The sequence below is a fragment of the Trichosurus vulpecula genome, chromosome 8 (genome assembly GCF_011100635.1).
Source record: "Trichosurus vulpecula isolate mTriVul1 chromosome 8, mTriVul1.pri, whole genome shotgun sequence".
Taxonomy (NCBI): domain Eukaryota; kingdom Metazoa; phylum Chordata; class Mammalia; order Diprotodontia; family Phalangeridae; genus Trichosurus; species Trichosurus vulpecula.
In genome coordinates, this window is record NC_050580.1 from 23,675,252 (window position 1) to 23,689,444 (window position 14,193).

Here is a 14,193-nt window from a genome sequence, read left to right on the forward strand (position 1 = left end):
CATTGACAATCCAGCCCTTGATAATTTAGTCCTGTGTCTGCTTCAGCATCAGGGTGATGGGAACTCCCTAGTTGCTGAAACAGCACTTTCGGCTGTTGGACAGCTCAGCCTCTAAAGAGTTCTTTTTTCCATAGAGCCAAAATCTAACTTCCAGAAATTTCCATCCATTTGAACTAGTTCTATCCTCTAGAGTGCCAGGCAATGATACCCCCTCTCTCCCCACAGGATAGCCCTCCAAGACAGGTGTCAAGCCTACTTTCTTTCAGGCTAAACGAACAGCCCCAGCTCCTTCAAGAGTCGTCATTCCTGGTTATCACTTTCTGGATTCTCTAGTTTTTTTCATTGCCCTTAAAGTTGGTGCTGGGAACTGAATATAATATTCTGAATGTAGTCTGATTGTGGAATTCTTCATTCTTTTGATGAGACCCCCTTCATTCATGCAACAATTTACTAAGCATCTTCAGTACTGTAAGCAAAGCACCGTGCTAAGGAGATGTAATCTTCTATCAGTGTTGCACAGATATTTTTCCTGGCCATGATTTTACAGAATAAACAATAAAGCAGGAGCTTGGCTTTAACCTGGCATCCTGGTCCCTGATTAGTTCAGTGGAATATTTTGAGTGCATGTCTGATGTGGCCATTGGACAATGAATACCACTCAGCAGTACTTCCTAGGACAAACAAGGATTGGAGGCCCAGATATTTAAATCTGAGTTTGTTTGTCCAGAACACTTGTTCTTAGGCCAAATGCTTTTTTTTCAAGACTAATGATTGAAGAAAGAAAGCACGGTTTTATGTTCAGATGTCATAGCGAAAAATGCTATTACAAGAAAGGTTGCCTGTTGTGAGGAGGAAAAACACTGGGTTATAAGGAGACAAAAGCAGCAACAAACGTTTATTAAGCACTTACTATATAGAGAACTCTGTGTTAAATGCAACAAAAGATGAACAGCATATTTTTAAATTTAAAAAATTATTTTTATTATGAACTTAAACATCAACAAACAGGAATATTTCAATTTGAAAGGAGAAAAGAGCTTTATATGTCAGATTGTGAACTTTTCACATAGTTTTAAAGTATATATTAAGTTTAACTTGATAGCAACAAAACTATCCTAATCTCTTCCAAACTTCCATCTTGTGTTTTCTATGTATTTTTTAACAGTTTCACGAATACTCTTCTCTTTCCTTTCTGTTTTCCTTTCCTCTTCCCTTCGCTTCCCTACCCTTTGCTTCGCTTTCCCTCATTTCTTTCCCTTTGCTTCCCTTCCCTCTTTATCATCACTACCTGAGATGGAGTTCAGATAAGTATCTACTCCCACCCTCATGGAACTTGTGGTTTAGTAGGAAGATAAGACATCAATAGACTGGTATATACTTTTCATATAATTATGTTTGAAATAGTAGTCTCCCTGATAGAATGTAAGCCCTTTGAGCATAGGAACTATTTTTCTTTTGCCTTGTGTCCCTAGAGTCTAACATGGTGCCTGGCACATAGGAGGGGCTTAACAAATACATGTTGATTGGTCCATTCTGCCAAGTCCATTCTAAGCACAGTTCCAGTGCCACACCCACCACCTCCTATACAAGCCCTCCTACCTCTTGTGTTTCCTACTGCTTGGAATTTCCTTATAGCACCATGAATATAGTTTGCATTTTCCTATTTATGTGTATGTTGTATACAGGTGCCCCCAAATCTTAGTTCAGTTATGGCTTTCCCAAGAGGAAATTAGGAGATGAAACAGATCAATCAGTTCTGCCATTTATCACCAACTCTGGAAGTAAGTCTAGTGAATGAGCCACTATGTATGCCTTTCTTGCCTTCTGCTTGTACCATTGATCGATGTAAGTCAAATGGTAAGTCAAATGGCCTAGATTTATGGCTAACAGAGAACACAGAGGTCACAGGATCATAGATCTATAGCTGCACGAGATGTAAGAGACCAGGAAGTCCAACCCTCTTATTTGACAGATAAGAAACTGAGGCAGAGGGAGGAGGAGTGACTTGTCCAAGGTAAGCTAATGAGGGACTATTTGAAAACACATCTTCCTGATTCCAACTCCAGGACTCTACATACTATATACCTCTCCTCATCTAGTCCTATCTCTTCCTTTTACAGAGGAAAATGAGGTCCTCAGGGTTATGTGTGTGGGAAGTGACTGAGCCACAATTTGAACTCAGGTCCCATGACTCCAGATTTGTCCCTTTCTTTCCTATGCTATTTTGTGTCCAACATCTAGCTGGGCAGAATCCAGCACAGTCTTATTGTGGGTTTGGCTAGAGGTTTTGCTTTTCTTGGAGAACACTAGTTAGAGAGAAGAGGGCCTCCATGGCAGCATTTGTCTGCTCCCACACATACATGAACCAGCTGGTCCATAAATGTACATTTCACCCAGGCTGTTCCTGTGTTTATGTGCCCTATGAAACAGGGGGAGGGCCTGCTTGCTATAAAATCTTGGTTAATTGCAAAATGAACAAATCTCCATAAAAAGGCGAGTGGATTCTTTTTAGAATTTTTGCTTTGGGAGAGACAGGAAAGGATCAGAATCTTCCAGGGGTGGGGACCCTGTGGCCTTGAGGCCACATGTGGCCTCCCTACTCCTGAAGACTGACCACCCAGCCAGTGCCATTGATTTATCTCACCCAGGACCTACACCAATAGGGAGAGAATTTTTTTGGTAATCAATGGAAAAAATTCACTAGGTGTCAAGCATACAGAAAACATTGACAGGGTGGGAGCATATTACAAAAAAGGTATGGGGATCGTTGGTTACCATTTATAGATGATATCTCTTAAAAACCTGCCTATAAAACCAATAGAAATAATGGAAGCATTTCTTACAATGTTCAAAATAATAGCAAATAAAATGCTAGACTGTATTGTAACAATAATCTAGTCCATATGGCTTTTCCCAGCTACAGCTTTTATGGTCCTCAATATGTGTTCTTTATTCTTTTATGGGAGAATAAAGGTTTTCTTTTCCCCTGGGGCATACAGTTACATTGCAACTTAGCTATGAAAATGGGCCAAATGTTTTTTCCTATGTTACCCCTAGGACCTTCTTACTTATTCTGACACTCCTTCTTTCCTCTCACTCCAAGTAGAGTGTAAGACCCTTGAGGGGAGAGTCTGATTTTGTTCTTTATTTGGGTGACACCAGTGTCTAGATCTAGGCTTAATGCCTATTTCCATTGATTTGAATTCCCCCTGCAATTGATTTTGTCTGCAGACTCCATTTTAAATCTGCTTGCTGCTCAAAATGTCATGACCCTTATGCTATTGATATGCACAGTGACTGTGATTTCAGAAGTAGAGGAAATCCCTGGCCAGGGAACTCTCTCCATCTATGCAGCTTGTAACCTATGTATGCTAGCACACAGCCTCATAGATGGAGGAGGAGCCTTAGGCTGGAAAAGTACTCAGATCATCTAATCTAAGTCTTTCATATTATAGATGTAGAAAATGGTGTTCAGAAAGAGCAGGACTTCCTCAAGGTCACTTAAGTAATAAGTGGCGCATCCAGGATTTGAACTCAGGTTCTTTGAATTTTTAAAAAAATTATTTTCTTTTTTTAGGTTCTTTGATTTTAAATCTAACACTCTGCCCTACACCAAGCTGCCTTCCACCATGCAACCTAGAGAGTTGAATGACTTACCCAAGGTCCTATGAATAGTAAGTATCAGAGGGTGAATTTGAACCCAGAACTTCCAAGAGCAGCATAATGGAAAAACATTATGCCATACTGCCTCAATTGTTAGTAGGTTATTTTTTTAGGCCCTGTTAAATAATGTGTTGGGTAAGATTTAACTGCAATCATCTCTGTATCTTTGAGGCATGGTTTGATTTAAAGGATATGTAAGGATCATTGTTTTGGAACTGGAAGGAACCTCAGAGTCTTCCCTCCCTTCTCCATTTTTTTTTTTTGTGAAGGAAAATGAGGCCCAGTGAAGTTAAATGCCTTGCCCAAGGCTTTGTGGGTAATAAGAGGTAGAACTGGAATTCAGAGCCCACCTCTCTGACTGAATTCACCACTCTTTCCTTTGCATCTTGCTGATAGATTTCTACATGGAATTTGGAAATTTTATTGTTATTCCTATTAACGTCAGTGCAAGGTAATTTTAGGAATGCTAAATGAATTTTCACCAGAGTGCACAGGAATCCAACCTGACACTAAAATAAAACTTTGTAGAAGAAATATTAACTCTAGGAATTTATGGATTCAATTTGAGATGCTCTACGTAATAAAATACTAAAGAACTAAAGGACTCTTTATCTATATCTTTATCTATATATTGACTCTTTGTCAATATATTTTTATATTGACAAAATATTCAATAAAACGATGTGGAATGGCACCTCAGGAATGGTCCAGATACAATTTCTGCTAGTGGGTGTTCTTCCTCCTGGCCCTACCCACACTTATCTTCAAGGAGCATACAATGTATTGGTCAACCTGTCTCCATACTATTCCTAGCATGTCTTGGGCTAGAATCAGATCATATATGGACAATTGTGATGTATGTAAAAAATTATGATTTACTGTTAGTGAAGGCTATGGCAGTTGGGTGTTATTTCTGGGATTTGGGGAATCCTTATTAATACTTTGATGGATTTATGATTTCTTCAGTAGAATGTAAACTGCTTGAAGGCAAGATGTGTTTTGTTTTTGCCAATAGGTAGCATAGTGTTTGGCACAGATCGTTTAATAAACATGCATTAAGTGCCTGCTATGTGTCTGACACTATGCTAAGGAAGACTGAAAACAACAGCAATGTTTGATTCTAACTTCTTACTATAACAGTGCTGCTGTTTCCAGATGGGCCTTTTCTTCCTGTTAATAACCTCTTTGGGGTATAAGTGTCTTAATAGTGGGATTGCTGGATCAGGCGGTATGTCCAATTTTGTACAATTTACTATATAATTTCAATTCCTAGAAGCTACTGATCCCTCCAGCTGTTAATGCCTCTCCCCTCTGAAAGTGCCTGGCATATATTTCATCTGTTCATGAATGTGTGCCAATTGGGTCTGTCCCACAAGATGTAAAGCTGTCTTAGGGCAGGGACTGTTTTCTCCCTGTCTTTGTATGCGTTGTACCTGGCGCATAATAGGTGCTTAGCATATTTACAATTGAATAAGTAAAAGAGAGTCTAGACCAAGAGATCAATGTGCTGGAATCTTAATTTTTGAGTAAGATTCCATTCCTTGGTACAGAATGGAACTGAAGGCTCAGTTTCCTTTTTGTCTTAGAGTTCTTGGGACAATTTGACATTTCTACGTAAATCCACTCCTGAGCCCCGAACCCTCCCAAACCAACATAGCATAGCGCCTGGCATACAGTAAGTACTTAATAAATGCTTGTTGATGAATAGTATCTCCTAGCTCAGTGTACATGGTAGGTATTTAATAAGTGCTTGCTGAGAAATCAATTAATTCCATTCTTTTTAACTGTACAAATCCATCAGGAGAATATTGGCACTAAAAAAGATGGATGTGGCTGCTAGGGGGCCTTTGGGATATCATAGAAAACACTACAGAGTTTTCCAAGTCTAAGGCACTCATAACTGCCTTTCCAGTCCTAGGCCCAGCTGCTCGTCCATCTGCCATATCTGTCCAAGATTTATGGACTGATGCATTGTCAATGCATTTTTTCATCTGACTGTATCTTGTGGTCTGCACAAAAGATATTTTTCATTTATTTGATTTTTCCTGTACAGATTGCCAGGGCAATTCCTTGTAAGGCTATGGATCTCATTTAGGAAGCCCTGACGTATCTATTCTGGGGCTTGATGAAAGAAGTATAATGCCATCCACAAACAGGGAAGCTTTTTATTACAAGTATAATAACCATCAACAAAAACATTCAAATGAATAAAATAAAAAATAAATTCATAACAAAATGGCAATCTACAAATTAGTTATACATTATTAATAGGAATACAAATAGGTAAAATATATTTTAACAGAACAATATTGATAGCATCATATGGGCTTTTGTGTCCCCTTCCTATTGTGTTTTCTTTCATAACGATTTAATTGGGGTTATTATTTTTCCATGGTTATTTGTGATTCTGTTTTCTTCACGACCCATCACTTGCTGTGTTTCTTCCCATATTTTTACATTCTTTCTAGTTATAATTGCTTATTTGTACAATATTAATCCAATTACATAGATATTGCACAATTTATTTGGCCATTCAAAAATTATTGAACATAAAAGATAATTCCCAGGTTTTCATTATTAAAAATCTACACAATTTCTAAATGCTACTCTGCTTACAGAGATCTATCTCAAAAGTTGGTTACAAATCTCTTTGTAGAAATCATTTTTCTCCTTGTTTTAATAACATCTTGGTCAAAGGATATAACAGGCAGTTTTCAGAAGAAATCAAAGTTATCTATAGTTATATGGAGAAAAATGCTTGAAATTATTAGTGATTAGAGAAATGCAAGCTAAAACAACTCTGAAGTACCAACTCACATCTATCAGATTGGCTAACATGACAGAAAAGGAAAATGCCAAATGTTGGAGGGGATGTGGGAAATGAAAACACTAATTCATTGTTGGTAGAGTTGTGAACTGATCTAACCATTCTGGAGAGCAATTTGGAACTATGTCTGAAAGGCTATAAAATTGTGTATGCCCTTCAATCTAGCAATACCACCACAAGATCCCAAAAAGATCAAAGGAAAAGGAAAAGGACCACTCTGTACAAAAATATTTATAGCAGCTCTTTTTGTGGTGGCAAAGAATTTGAAATTGAGGGGATTCCCATCAATTGGGGAATGGATGAACAAGTTGTAGAATATGATGGTGATTACATACTATTGTGCTATTAGAAATGCTGAGTAGATGGTTTCAGAAAAACTTGGGAAGACTTATATGAACTGATGCAAAGTGAAGTGTGCATAGGAACAGCAATACTGTATGAGGATCAACTATGGATGGCTTAGCTATACCCTGCTGAAGGTCTTATGATGAAAAATGCTATCCAACTCCAGGTAAAGAACTGATGGACTCTGAATGAAGGTTGAAGCATAATTTTTTCACTTTCTTTTTTTCTTTTATTCTAACATGGCTAATATGAATATATGTTTTACATGATTTCACACACACACATATTATTGATATCACATATCTTGCTTTCACAATGGGTGGTGGAGGGCCGGGAGGGAGAGAAAAAATTTGGAACTCAAAAATTTTTTTTAACTGAATGTTAAAATGTTTAAATAACAATTTAAAAATAACCTACTATTAAAATAGTTCTTACATAATAATAATAATAATAAATATTAATTAAATAAATAATAAAAATAATCCTTAAATTATTATCCTAATAGTGGGATAACTAGGTCAAAGGGAACAATCAATTTTGTAACTTGTTGTATATTTCCAGATTACTTTAGAAAACACACACAGAACTTTGTAGCTCCATGGACGATGCAATGCCATGTGTCTTTCCTCAGTCCTAGAATGTCAAATTTCAGTTTTTACTATTTTTGCCAATTTTATGGGTAGCAGCTCAAAGTTATTTTATCTTAAGTTTTTCTAATTATTTTAATGTCTGAAAATTTTTTTCAATTTCTCTAACAACTGTCTATATTCCATAACCATTTATTCACTGGGGAATGTTTCTGTTGCTGGAAAGTAAACCTTAACTCAAAATCTGTGCTTTCTTGTTAAACACTAAAATAGGTTTTGTTCCTGATGTTTCAAATCCTGACTGATTATTATCAATAACATGAAATCTTGCTACCTTTTGTTTTTTGTTGGACAATTCTTGAGGCTAGTTTAGATTTCATATGTGTATATATATACATATATATATATACACACATACACACATATGTCTATATACATATATATGTATATATACATATGTATATACACACATATAATGTGTTTATACATACATATATGTACACATAACTTTTCAGATATTTAAAAGATATTTGATTGGGTGGTTCTGGGGCAGAATATATTCTTTTCATCATATTTGGGAAAGCAAAATCCAGACTCCATTTTTCATGTGAATTTTTATTGATATATTTTATTTTTATATCATTTTTATTTCCTCCTATACCTCTCTCCTTTCCCCTAGACCTCAACGTTTTTGTGTCCAACTCCCAGGTCTCAACTCCAGCCTCAAGAATAGTTTTTCTCAGCTTCTCTTTTAGAGGGGGAAAAAAACCCCAGCTATTGTCACCTTACTTGCAAGAATGAATACTTCCCATAATTAAATTTTGTTTGTTTGTTTTAGCAAAGTGTACAGACTAGTCCAAAATCATTGTAAGTTGAAGCTTGTTACTTATATGAATTGTCAATGAGTAAGCAAGATTATTGATTTATGATGTTATTTATATAAGTAAAAATTTGAAAACATTTTTCTGGAAGGCAAAGCTAATGGTAAGTTAAAACACCATGCTATTGGGCTATCTACAACTTCTTTGAGAGAAGGGACTTTTGTCTCTAGTGACCACAGCTGCTTAACAAGAGTGATAGATTAACTTTAAGATACAGCACCATGACACTGTTGGGATCTAATCTGTCCTACTTGGAAATAGCATAATTACCAGCTCAAAGCAAGTTACCTTCTGGTGATGTACAGTTGGAGGAGTGGGGATGTAGTGTGATGGCTTATTCCTTCCTTACTCTTCTGCAGTTAGAAAAACAGATCTCAGGAAAGTCATTCCCAGCATGAGTCATGTGACTGGATGGAGGAGGCAGCATAAAACTCAAGTCCTTGTAAAGGTATGCCTCTAATGACCTTCATGTCTAGGTCTCACAGTTTGGAATGTAAAACATATGATGGTGGACCCAACTTTCAAAGGGCTAGAACTAAGTAGACCTAGATATTAGAAAGAAGAAATATGATTAAGCCCATGTGATCTGAAGTGACAGCAAACAATAGTTGGCACTTGCAGACACAGATCTTGTGAAGAGAACTGGAGTGGAGAGGTTCTACTCACCCTCACTCTACTCTGTGGGGCAGGGACATTTTCTGGAATGAGCAACAGTACACTTGACTATTTAAGCCCATGATTATGCACATAATCTTATATGAGAGAAGGGGAGGTTATTTAATGGGCACTTCCAAGCACAAGAGGGAACGGCTCCATATTCCCTTCTTGCTAAGTGGAGAATTGTTTTCCTGCTCTCATACAAAGTCCTTCTCTGACCCTGCCCTGCTTCAATTCTTTGAAGGCTTTGCTGGTGAAGCACAATATCTACAGGCAATCTGCAAGATGATAATGATGATGGTGATGGTGCTGATGGTGATGATGGTGATGATGGTGATGATGATGGTGATGGTGATGGTGATGATGGGTGATGATGGTGATGACAAAATCCAACCACAACACTTTAATAATGTGCCTATTATCTACTAGGCACTGACAATAAAGGATCAGAGGAGAACTGTAGCAGAAGATGGTACAACCTATTCAAGAGAAACCTTCATGCTTTCCTCATCTGTAAAATGGGGGTTCTAATAACACCTATTTCATAGTTATTGTAAGAAAAAAAATGAAATAATATTTGCTAAAGCACTTTGAAAATCTTAAAATGCTTTATAAATGGTAACAATTACTACTTAGTAGAAATATTGGCTACTCAAAATAAATATTTTAAAATATGATATAAATATTAAGAAATCATTGTTATATTTTGACTTTTTCAATTTTTCCAAATAAGGAATGATCGCTTTTCTTCTTTTTCTAAGCCACTCCCCTCCCTCCCACTACCCAAGAAAGCTTTGATTTGGAGGCTTTGAAACTTGATTCAGAAGCTATAGATATTTGGGGGTGTCCTAAAAGTCTGGGGAGTTCTTCATTCCTTCAGAGAATGAAGGATAATGGTCCCAGGCTTGCTTGTGGGGGTATTCACCCTTTGAAATGGGACTCCTTCCAAGTGGGTGGCAGAAAATGGAAAAGCAAATACTGCAAATTGATTTATCACTTCCTTCGTCCTTCGTAAAAGGAGTGAGCACAGTACACTATCAAACTCTACTGGACTGAGAGCCAAGCCCCAGTCAATACAGCTGCATATTCTGGGTTGCCACAAAGGTCTCCAAAGGTTTGTTCTATTTAGAACATCTGTGACTAATCTCAGTGAAGAGAAATTCCTTGCCATCCAACCCTGGCACCACCACAGGCCCCACAGGCAGCACGAGGATATGGGAAATCGTCTCATTGGCTACAAGATTATCGCTCAACACCAGAACATTGTTATCCAGCCGGCCTGATAATTAAAGAATGGTGATATGGGCCGACTTTGATTAGTTCTCTTGGATGATTTCTTGGTAATACAAGCCATAGCAAGGATCTGAATTGGCCCTTCCTACATACATCTCATTTTAAGACAGATTAAAGATTAAACTCAGAAGAAAGGAGAACTAAGGATCTTTCCCCCTAAAGCCTCTTCTGTTTGTTCCTATTGCTGTGGAAGATCTCACCATCCTGTCAGTCACCCAGGTTTGAACCCTTGGAGTCCTCTCCTTGACTCCTCAGTCTCCCCCCTTCCCTCCTCCCCAAATGCTCTTGACTGATTCCATGTCAACAATGACCCTCATGTCCATCCCTTTGTCTCCATTCCCTGGGCAATCTCTTTAGTTCAGGCATCATCACTTTCCACCTCGATGGCTACAGTAGCCTTCTAATTAGTCTCCCTATTTCTACTTTCTCTTTTCCTCATTTCATCTGCCACACAGCTGCCAAATTAGTGTCGCTAAAGGGCAAGTCTGTCTGGCCTGTCATTTTAGTGAGTCCCTGTTGCTTCTGGGATACAGTGCAAACCTCACTTTATCTTTCAGACATTCTTCTCCTTCACATATTCTGTCATCCAACTTGATAGTGTCTGTACAGGCAATACATGCCCCACCTCTCTCTTTTTGTCTAGGCAGTACCATATGCCTAGAATGATCTCCCTCTGTAGGTCCACTTCTTGAAATACCTAGCTCCTTTCAATGCTTAGCTAAGGTGGCACCTCCTACTGGAGACCTTTCTTGATCTCTTCAATGGCTAGTGCTTTCTTCTGTGTGAAGTATATGCCTCCTTATTGTGGTCTGCCATCTCTCACTCTGCCCCTTAAGCTTTAAGCTCCTGAAGGCATGGACTGTTTTGTTTGAGTCTTTGTAGCTAGAGTGCCCAGCGTAGCCTTGGCACATCAAGGTGCTTAATACAAGCTTTTCTGAACTGAATAAAATGGAAAGCAAGTATTTAATTTGATGGACACTGTGATGATATTTTAAATTAAGGAGGTTTAGTCCGTAAATGTACCCTGGTTCTTTGGAATTATACAGCCATTGTTATAGAGCAGGGATGCTTAATCTAGGGTCTGTGAAGTTGTTTGAAAGTATTTCGATAATTGTATTTCAATATAATTTGTTTTCTTTGTAATCCAGTATATTTTATTTTGTGTCAGTTAGAAAATTACGCAGAGAAGGGCTTCATGGACTTCTCCATACTATCAAAGAGTGTGGTGACAAGAGACCAAGAAGCTTTGGTCAGGAAATCCTTGCTTTGGTATTGTTGTGCTGGATGACTTCGGGCAAGTCATAGAAACACTCTGAAGCTGGGTTTTCTCATTTCTAAAAGAGGATATCACTTCTTGTACTACTTACTCCATAGGGTTGACGGCAAGGAGGCATTGTAAGCCTTGTGTAGTAGAAAGAGGAGTTCTTATGGTAATCAGTTCCTTGATGATTATTTTACAAAAACAGAGTTTAAATATAATGGTTAATTTAACATGTGATTAATGTAGTTTTCTTAATTTGGGGGTCTAAAGATTGTTGCACATCCCATTAGAAAGTGAGTTTCATGAAAGTGGGAATTGTTTTTGTTTTTTTTTTTTTCCTTTGTATCCCTAGGGCTTAGCAGAGTGCCTGATACAAAGTAGATACTTAACAAACATTTGCTTATCAATCGACTGTTTCATCAAAGGCATCTATTCTGATAGAAAAGTCCTTATGACATGAGGCTAAATGGGGCTTGGATTCAGGAAAAGTGGGTCCCTGATTCTTTTGAACCATGTGACTAAATACTAAGAGCCTCAGTTTGCTCACCTGTAAAATGGGGTAATAATACCTGCTCTAATACCCAGCTCATCAAGTTGTCGTGTGGGGTCAGTGGTCTGAAAACATGGAGGAATTTACACGTAGCCTATTCCACTAAAGAAACTGAAAACAGAACAAGACAACAACCGACTGTGATATTTCCAGTTTTCCATTTCAGTAATTTTGTTGGATTGGCAATGCACAAAACAAAAACCAAAGAGGATGCATTAAAAGTGGACATTTTGAAGAGCAGTCTTAATATGTGATATGACTACTTTCCATCAGGTCCCATGTCTGCTTGTGGCTGCTTTGCTTCCTAAATCCAGAATATTTTCCTCTCCTTCACTTGTGGCCAAAAGGTCTTTTTACTTGTCTCCTAGTTTGATTAAGTATTTTTCAGATAATCTTTCATTTTTTACTTAGCTAGAAGCAGTAAATCACCACGGGATTCCTAATTTCTTCAGTGCCAAGTTTATTATTATGTCAATATTCCCTACATTTTTATTACATCTAGTTTCTGTTTATGAACCATTTATGATCATGATCATGGATTCTGTCTTCGTTAAGCAGCTGCCTGTGTTTTTGCAATTTGGAGGAAGTGGTTTGCTCACAGAATGTTTTAGTGGGGTCTGTCGATACATGAATTATTGTGATATCAGATTTCCAGGGAAGCGATAGATCCATTTTGAGGGAGTATTGCCATTTGATATAAAATACTTTACTCTGTTGCCAAGGACTGTTGAATTTTTTTAAAAAGATTTTTCATCTTTCTCTCTGGTTTCTCAGAGGCAGCTTGGTTCTTGAGGTAAATAGAACAAATGTTATTTTGCAGACAGGGAAATTGAGACTCAGAGATGAAGTAACATGTCCCAGGTCAGAAGGCTTGTCCACAATGAAAGAGCAGAAGATGCTTCAGGACCCATGACGAGTTTAAGCTGCAGCAGGATGCTTGCCCCTCCCCCCTTCCCAACATTTGTCCCTTTCTGCTGAAATACTTAAGCAGATAACGCTGTGTATTAGTCGTCTATGCCCATGTATTAGCACCTTCTTAGATAGAACAGAAATTCTATGAGGGCAGAGATCATATCTTACTTACATTCTCCCTCAGCACTGGGTACATGGTAAGTGCTTAATAAATGCTCAGTCAATCCATGTTTACTTATTAGCTGTCTGCTGTGTAGCAGGTCTTGTGCTGGGAGCTAGAGATACAAAGACTAGAGTTAAAGTCCCTGCCCTCAAGGAACTTATAATCTGTCCAGGAGAAAATGACTTCCAACCGATGCATTTAGCAAATTAATTGAACATGGATCACAATCACTCATAATTCTGCTCTAGTGTTTTACAATTTTCAGAGTCATTCCCTCAAATGTATCCTTAGAGGTCCAATCCAGTCCACTCCTATTAGCATTTAGCAAGTTCCTATGATGTGCCTAGCACTGTGCTAAGTTCTGGGAATCAAATTAATGATAAGAAAGACAGTCCCTGACCTCAAGGAACATACAATCCAAAAGGGGAAGACAACACCCAAAAGGAGGCAGGAAAGGGGGGAGCCAGGTGATACCTGGTGCTGGGGAGGGGGCATCAACTTCTGTGAAGTTGAAACCACACAGGGCAGTGAATATAAGATGGAGTGGTCTGAGAGTCTAGTTTCTGGCCTCTGTAGAGGAAGTCGTTGGGAGGAGTTTGGTACTCTGCCCTCCAGCCCTTCAATCAGAGGGGAAGGGAGACTGAGGGAGATGGAGTCCAGCCAGGCTTGAGTCAGCAGCACAGTGGTTAGTTTAGAAATGAGCTTAGCCTGGGAAGGACATCTTGCTCTGGAGTAGAAACCAGGCAAGGCAACAGATGCAAGGTGAAGAGGAAGTCAGTAGTGTGAGGATTATTTTGAGCGGGGAGGACAGGATCTATGATCTCCTTGTGATCTAACACTAAAGAGCCTGCTTCTTGGCCACTTTTGATAACATGGAATGGAAGTGCCAGGCAGAGACTGTGAAGCAAGTGTAGTCACTCTGAAACTAGTTCTAGTCTCTAAGCACGTGGTTAGGAGAAACATTTTTTGATCGACTGTGTGCCTGACATTGGGAATGCATGTCAGACTAGAGCCTTGAACATTTTCCTTAGTTCTCGCTTCGTGCATATCTGCT